The sequence below is a fragment of the Oncorhynchus keta genome, chromosome 24 (assembly GCF_023373465.1).
Source record: "Oncorhynchus keta strain PuntledgeMale-10-30-2019 chromosome 24, Oket_V2, whole genome shotgun sequence".
Taxonomy (NCBI): Eukaryota; Metazoa; Chordata; class Actinopteri; order Salmoniformes; family Salmonidae; genus Oncorhynchus; species Oncorhynchus keta.
Genome location: NC_068444.1, coordinates 30500362 through 30507413, shown reverse-complemented (window position 1 = coordinate 30507413; position 7052 = coordinate 30500362).

Below are 7052 nucleotides of genomic sequence, written 5' to 3'. Positions count from 1 at the left end.
AATGTCCTCTGGTCTGATGAAACAAAAATAGAACTGTTTGGCCATAATGACCGTCGTTATGTTTGAAGGAAAAAGGGGGAGCCTTGCAAGCCGAAGAACACCATCCCAACCGTGAAGCACACCATCCCAACCGTGAAGCACGGGGGTGGCAGCATCATGTTGTGGGGGTGCATTGCTGCAGGAGGGACTGGTGCACTTCACAAAATAGATGGCATCATGAGGAAAGAAAATTATGTGGATATATTGAAGCAATATCTCAAGACATCAGTCAGGATGTTGAAGCTTGGTCGCAAATGGGTCTTCAAAATGGACAATGACCACAAGCATACTTCCAAAGTTGAGGCAAAATGGCTTAAGGACAATAAAGTCCTTGGACTTTGGAGTGGCCATCACAAAGCCCTGACCTCAATCCTGGGCAGAACTGAAAAAGCGTGTGTGAGCAAGGAGGCCTACAAACCTGTCTGAGTTACACCAGCTCTGTCAGGAGGAATGGGCCAAAATTCACCCAACTTATTGTGGGAAGCTTGTGAAGGCTACTCAAAATGTTTGACCCAAGTTAAACAATTTAAAGGCAATGCTACCAAATACTATTTGAGTGTATGTAAACTTCTGACCCACTGGGAATGTGACGAAAGAAAAAAAAGATTAAATAAATCATTCTCTCAACTATTATTCTTTATTTTTCAAATAAAGTGGTGACCTAAGACAGGGAATTTTTACTAGGATTAAATGTCAGGAATTGTGAAAAACTGAGTTTAAATGTAGTTGGCTAAGGTGTATGTTAACTTCCGACTTCAACTGTATATAACATAAATCTACTGTTGACACGTAGGCTATGGAGTAATGGAATGTTTTGCTTTGTGTGTAGGTTTTGTGGGTTTTGACACTTCTGTACGAGTCATAACCAGCCATAAAATAACTACCGTGGTAGGTTTTGTGGGTTTTGACACTTCTGTACGAGTCATAACCAGCCATAAAATAACTACCGTGGTAGGTTTTGTGGGTTTTCACACTCTTATGTATGTGTCATAACTAGCCATAAAATTACTACCGTGGTAGGTTTTGTGGGTTTTCACACTCTTATGTAGGTGTCATAACCAGCCATAAAATAACTACCGTGGTAGGTTTTGTGGGTTTTCACACTCTTATGTAGGTGTCATAACCAGCCATAAAATAACTACCGTGGTAGGTTGTGGGTTTTCACACTCTTATGTAGGTGTCATAACCAGCCATAAAATTACTACCGTGGTAGGTTTTGTGGGTTTTCACACTCTTATGCAGGTGTCATAACCAGCCATAAAATTACTACCGTGGTAGGTTGTGGGTTTTCACACTCTTATGTAGGTGTCATAACCAGCCATAAAATTACTACCGTGGTAGGTTTTGTGGGTTTTCACACTCTTATGTAGGTGTCATAACCAGCCATAAAATTACTACCGTGGTAGGTTTTGTGGGTTTTCACACTCTTATGTAGGTGTCATAACCAGCCATAAAATCATGCAATGTCACAACAGGTTTAATCATGTGTCATGACAGTGTTATGATCATATTATGACAGGTTATGTCAAACGTTATGACATTATGACATGGTTATGACTGTGTAATGAGGCTGGGTGTCAAGTAAAGTGTTACCATGCAACATAACACAACATGAGTGAGGCAAAAACTGTGCAAGCAGCACACACTTGTGACGGTGGTCAATAGGGACTAGAAAGGTTGAAGCAATATAAATAATTATTCATATTTCAGCATTTAAGTCAATGTTTTTACCGTGAAATGAAGTGCTTCCAACCTTTTCTATTATGACACCATACATTTTTCCAACCCTTGTACTTACCGTAAGAGTAGGGGTGTTAACCCCGGTGTCCTGGCTAAATTACCAATCTGACCCTCATGCCATCATGGCCACCTAATGATCCCCAGCTTTCAATTTGCTCATCCATCCCCCTTCACTCCCCTGTAACTATTCCCCAGGTCGTTGCTATGAATGAGAATGTGTTCTCAGGCAACTTACCTGGGGAAAAAAATAAGAACGTACAGGGAATACTTTGCTTTATGTTCTGTTGGGATAAATGTATGACACACAGTGAGCTCCAAAAGTATTGGGACAACAAATATTTTGTTATTTTAGCTTTGTACTCTAGTCCTTTGGTTGTGAAATGATACTATGACTATAAGGTTAAAGTGCAGACTGTCAGCTTTAATTTGAGGGTATATACATCCATATCGGGTGAACCGTTTAGAAGTTACAGCACTTTCTGTACATATGTAACAGAATAACTTTACGTCCGTCCCCTCGCCCATACCCGGGCGCGAACCAGGGACCTTCTGCACACATCGACAACAGTCACCCTCGCTCCACAAAAGCCGCGGCCCTTGCAGAGCAAGGGGAACTACTACTTCAAGGTCTCAGAGCAAGTGACGTAACCGATTGAAACGCTATTTAGCGCGCACCGCTAACTAAGCTAGCTGTTTCACATCCGTTACACTCACCCCCCTTTTGACCTTCCTCCTTTTTCCGCAGCAACCAGTAATACGGGTCAACAGCATCAATGTAACAGTATAATTTTAAACCGTCCCCTCGCCCATACCCGGGCGCGAACCAGGGACCCTCTGCACACATCGACAACAGTCACCCTCGAAGCATCGTTACCCATCGCTCCACAAAAGCTGCGGCCCTTGCAGAGCAAGGGGAACTACTACTTCAAGGTCTCAGAGCAAGTGACGTAACCGATTGAAACGCTATTTAGCGCGCACCGCTAACTAAGCTAGCCGTTTCACATCCGTTACACTTAGTCCCTTCATTTTAGGGGACTAAATGTAGTGAAAAGCTAAGTATTTGGTCCCATTTTCATCGCACGCAATGACTACATCAAGCTTGTGACTCTACACATTTGTTGGACGAATTGGCTGTTTGTTTGGTTGTTTCAGATTATTTTGTGTCCAATAGAAATGAATATACCTAACTGAAAGCGCGAACCATCGCATTTAACAATGAAAAAAGGTGACTGGGAATATTGGTGAATACAAACAGTGTTGAAGTCCTGGACTTCCTGACGGGCCTCCCCCAGGTAGAAGGTAGGAAACAACACTTCCACTTCGCTGATCCTCAACACTGGGGCCCCACAAGGATGTGTGCTCAGCCCACTCCTATACTCGTCGTTTACCCATGACTGCGTGGCCATGCACGCCTCCAACTCAATCATCAACTTTACAGACATTTACATTTACACATTTACATTTAAGTCATTTAGCAGACGCTCTTATCCAGAGCGACTTACAAATTGGTGCATTCACCTTATGACATCGAGTGGAACAGCCACTTTACAATAGTGCATCTAAAACTTTTAAGGGGGTGAGAAGGATTACTTTATCCTATCCTAGGTATTCCTTAAAGAGGTGGGGTTTCAGGTGTCTCCGGAAGGTGGTGATTGACTCCGCTGTCCTGGCGTCGTGAGGGAGTTTGTTCCACCATTGACGACACAACACAGACGACACAACAGCCTGATTACCAACAATGACGAGAGCCTACAGGGAGCCTACAGGGAGGAGGTGAGGGCCCTGGGAGTGTGGTGCCAGGAAAATAACCTCTCCCTCAACGTCAATAAAACAAAGGAGATGATCGTTGACTTCAGGAAACAGCAGAGGGAGCACCCCCTCATCCACATTGACGGGCCGCAGTGGAGAAGGTGGAAAGCTTCAAGTTCCTCTGCGTACACATCACTGACAAACTGAAATGGTTCACTCACACAGACAGTGTGGTGAAGAAGGCGCAACGGAGCCTCTTCAACCTAAGAAGGCTGAAGAAATTTGGCTCGACACCTAAAACCCTTACAAACAGGTGCATCAAAGCTGGGACCGAGAGACATCTATCTCAAGGCCATCAGACTGTTAAATAGCCATCACTAGTACATTAGAGGCTGCTGCCCTATATACATAGATTTGAAATCACTGGCCACTTTAATAATGGAACATTAGTCACTTTAATAATGTTTACATATTTTGCATTACTTATCTCATATGTATATACTGTATTGTATCCTATTCTACTGTATCTTTGTCTATGCCGCTCTGACACTGCTTGCCCAAATATTTATATATTCTTAATTCCATTCCTTTACTTTAGATTTGTGTGTATTGTTGTGACATTTTTAGATATTACTTGTTAGCTATTACCGCAGTGTTGGAGCTAGAAACACAAGCATTTTCACTACAGCCGCAATAACATCTGCTAAACACGTGTATGTGACAAATAACATTTGATTTGATAACTAAATAATGTAGTCATTTTGGAGTCACTTTTATTGTAAATAAGAATAGAATGTTTCTAAACACTTCTACATTAATGTGAATTAGTCCAAATACTTTTGGTCTCCTAAAATGGGGGGACTATGTACAAAAAGTGCTGTGATTTCATTTCACCTGATATGGATGAAAATACCCTCAAATTAAAGCTGACAGTCTGCATTTGAACATTTTAGTCATTGTATAATTTAAATTCCAAAGTGCTGGAGTACAGAGCCAAAACAACAAAAACTGTGTCACTTTCCCAATACTTTTGTAGCTCACTGTATAAATGTATGTATTCTTGTACGCGTAAATTATATTTGATGGGCAATACATGACTTACAGATCATACCAAATTATAGGTTTTATAGTGAGAAGAAATCTGAAAATCATGTGTTCAGCTGTAAATTTCAATAATATTATTTTGTGTATATGTTATGAGATGTGATGGAGTTTTAATATTTGGTTTGCATAAGGGCTTTATGATCTGAGAAAATATATATATTTAATTTGATAGTTTATTGATTTGCAGTTGATCTCTCAGACTAGTCCACTGTGATGTGACCAAATCAGCTGGATTTTTCACGTAGAATGTTACTCTGATAAAATGGAGGCCATTGAAATCTATGCTCATACAAAAAGTGTGAAAGGTAGATATATTTCTGATGAGTAACCCAGGGTTACCAGGGGTAAATTGTGACAGAACGCAGTGGAATGAATTTCCTGTTTCTATTGGGAATTACCATAATGGATTAACAACCAATTTAACCCATGTGAATTTCAATCCATCTATTCACTGCACATAAGCATATAAACTGTACATAACATTGAACCCAGAGTAGGCCACTAAAAACATGTATTTCCATTCAAATATGAGTCTCACTGTACTGTTGTATGGGCATCATACTGTATGCAGATCTGGGAATGGGAGCTACATTAGTATCCATTATTTTCTAAAGTAAGATCTGTCTTGTTGACAATGTGGGTTTGGTAATAGGAGACATAATACTTCCACATACAGATGATACAGTTCCCCTTTAGGACTGTGATGTCTAGGACTGTGATGCTTAGTTGTAAATCCAAGGCTGGCTCTTACTGCAGTGCTTGTAGTAGCAAAGCTGTCACCGGCTGAAGACTGAATCAACAGCCTAGTTTGGTACACAAAAAGACCACTAGACCAATGCATAACTCCTTATATGAATATACCTACTTCAGTCAAAAGTATACAGTGCAGTATTAAATGTACAAGATACTATGACCAAACATAATTATCTGATATAAGTGTGATATGTGTACGCTTTTATGTGCTGAATAAGACCAAACTACTTATTTGTGTCTGTACATGGAAATGTTCTTTGTTGAGGACTGTTTAAGTTTCCGTTAACATTGACTTTTCAGATGAAGATGAAATATTATGGAACAATTTCAAGAGGTTTAAATGTCTCTCTCAAAAGAGACCTTCTTAAGTGTTATTTGTATAACTTGATAAAACTTTTTTTTTTTAAACACTGGTGTGTTTCATGTTTATAGCTCTATTCATTTGTCACAGCTGACAAAAGAAAGAGGGAGGGAAGAAAATAAAGCATTGCTCCTAAGAAGACTTCTTGCTCACAAAGGCCACGAGTCTACACACCCTCAAGCTGCTCACATTTTTCACACAGGTTATTGTTTTCCCCCCTCAATTCTGTGTTCCCTGACATGTGTGTGTAGAGTAATGTCACAGAACAATGAGCCAGATGTTTGACCGAAATCTGAAGCATCCGGTTGGTATTTCCATTCACCACCAAATATGGTGATGAGAGGAAGTCCAGTGGCCGGCAGTTGGAGAAGTTTGATTTTTTTTAACGAGCAGAGTGGAATACGTTTTTTAGACTTTACCCTTTGTCAGTTTCAAAAACATTGCGTTGTTTTGGAGTGCAAGGGTGAATTGAGTTATTGCACACGTGCACTTCACATACTAGGCGTTCCCTAAAGGAAATATGCAAATACATGCTAGAATGCAGCAATAGGATCTCGCTAGCTTGTGCTTGGCTCTACCCACCTCCTTGCTAGTTCTGACCACTATGATTAATTTGCTTGCATTGGAAAGAGGCTTTGGTCTATCTTGGGTATAACAAATCGTTGGTAAAGTGTTGTCCAGAGTGGACTCGAGACAGGAAATTAGAAAATCTGAAACTAGAAAACCAACATCCCCACCATGTGGACATTCTGGGTATTATTCATCAAAAGCACTTACCAGTATCACTCATCTTACACACCAGTGGTTCCCAAACTTTTTCTAGTCCCACACCCCTTCAAACATTCAACCTCCAGCTGCGTACCCCCTCTAGCACCAGGGTCACCACACTCACAAATGTTGTTTTTTTGCCATCATTGTAAGCCTGCCACACACACACACACACTATACGATACATTTATTAAACATAAGAATGAGTGCAAGTTGTCGTCACAACCCGGCTTGTGGGAAGTGACAAAGAGCTCTTATAGGACCAGGGCAGAAATAATGATATAATAATAATCAATCATTTTGTTCTTTATTTAACCATCTTACATATAAAACCTTATTTGTTCACCGAAAATTGTGAATAACTCACCACAGGTTAATGAAAAGGGTGTGCTTGAAAGGATGCTCATAACTCTGCAATGTTGGGTTGTATTGGAGTCTCAGTCTTAAATAATTTTCCACACACAGTCTGTGTTTGTATTTAGTTTTCATGCTAGTGAGGGCAGAGAATCCACTCTCACATAGGTACGTGGTTGTAAAG